Source organism: Ranitomeya imitator, chromosome 4 (assembly GCF_032444005.1).
Source record: "Ranitomeya imitator isolate aRanImi1 chromosome 4, aRanImi1.pri, whole genome shotgun sequence".
Lineage (NCBI taxonomy): Eukaryota > Metazoa > Chordata > Amphibia > Anura > Dendrobatidae > Ranitomeya > Ranitomeya imitator.
Window position 1 is genome coordinate 311,860,253 of NC_091285.1, and position 1,751 is coordinate 311,862,003.

At 45.6% G+C, this 1,751-nt stretch overlaps 1 long non-coding RNA gene across 1 annotated transcript; it reads left to right on the top strand.

Moving 5' to 3' along the window:
- Positions 1–291: 291 nt before the first annotated feature.
- Positions 292–855, top strand: LOC138674091 (uncharacterized). The gene is made up of 3 exons (XR_011320476.1): positions 292–367; positions 444–524; positions 727–855. It is a non-coding gene; the product is annotated as an uncharacterized lncRNA (long non-coding RNA).
- Positions 856–1,751: the final 896 nt, after the last annotated feature.

The window sequence follows — 1,751 nt, forward strand, 5'->3', positions numbered from 1 at the left end:
TTGATCTGCAGCACTCTACATGTGTTTTTAAAGATTGCGTTTGTTAACTTTGTGTAGAGAGACAGCGGCGGCAACAGGTACCTGCAATTGCCAGCAGCACCACAGCATCCACCACCAGCGGGAGCCCACAGTCCGTGACGTCACGTAAGTTAACAATCATTGATTACAGTTTTTCAACTGCATACGGGACATAAGAGGGTAGCGGAAATATTTGAATACATTACAGACGCAGTAATGACCCAGCGGCCTACCACGCCTCCACCAGACAGCAGACGCCCTCGCATCCCTACACCACCCTCAACACCTCCCTTCCGCCACTCCTTTTCCTCCCCCGGGTCGGCGGCATTCTCCCCAGAAGCTAACATACGTAAGTGACCAAAACAGCGAGCGCTTCCCAACGGCGTGTTCCATAGTTCACCAGATCTGTTATTATTTCCTTTTAGGTGCTGCATCAGTGGCCAGATCGCTGGGGTGGGAAATTAGCAGCTCAGGTTCTGGCAATGAGGAACCGGCGTCCCTTCTCCGTAAATATCAACATAATACGAGTGGTTTTCTGCTGGATGTCACAATAGACAACTAAAACAGTAAAAATTTTTACAATTAACATCGCCCTGTGGTGCCAGACCAAATAGAAATTTACAACACACAAAATTTGTTCCTGCCCCAGAGGTCGGGATGTATTTTCAGCGGAATCAACGTTGGTTCTCCAACCTCTTCTATCCACAGAACCGCCCACCGTAAGAGAGCTCCTGGCGAGACAATTGCGCCTGGAGCGGACAGCAGCGCTCCTGCAGCAGACAGCAGCGCTCCTCCAGAATCAGGTAGAGCAGCAGGGCGTGACGCTGCGACACCTCTTGGGCCGTGGAAGGAGATAATTTTTTTTTTTTTTTGGTTATGTTATATTTTGTTGGTAAATAATTTAAAACCAAGAAATTGTTACAAAAAAAACAAAAAATCTTCGCATTCTTTCTTTAATGTTTACCAAGCTATAAGGGTTAACAGCACCATTTTATAGGCATCACATTTAAAGTAATTTTGAGAGGTTTATATGACAGCAAAGCAAAAAAAAATATTTTTTTTTATACGGCGCGATCCTGCCAGAATACAGCTCCAGAACCATTAAAGTACTGACAGTATTTTTCGCGACAGTCCCTTGCATCGTCTGCCTGTCTGCCAGATCCAAGTGCTTGAAGAGCTGTAAAATTATCAGGTTGTGTACGCCATTCCCCGGGCACAATATCTCCGGTTCTTGCGTCCACTGCATCAATAAACGAAGGAGGAGAATAGGAGCTCGTATCATGACGTCTCAGGAAATTATGGAGCACACAGCATGCCAAAACCACAAAGTCTATAGACGGCAGCTTCAAGTTGATAGCTGTGTGGAACACTCTAAACCGATTTGCCATAATCCCAAAGGCATTTTCAACCACACGACGGGCCCTCGACAACCGGTAATTAAAGATTCTGCGCTCTGGTGTGAGTGTTCTCTGTGCAAATGGCTTCAGCAAATGTGGATGAAGAGGGAAAGCTTCGTCAGCGATGAAGACAAAATTTAGGTTTGCTTTTGTGTCTTCATTTAGTGGCAACAGCAGTTCATTGTTCCTCAAGCCTTCCCCAAATGAAGTGTGTTCAAAAACTCCACCATCGGAGACTCGACCATTCATGCCAACATCCACATCGACAAACTCATAGTTCGCATTGACAAGGGCCATGAGGATCACACTGAAATATCCTTTGTAGTTGAAAAAAAA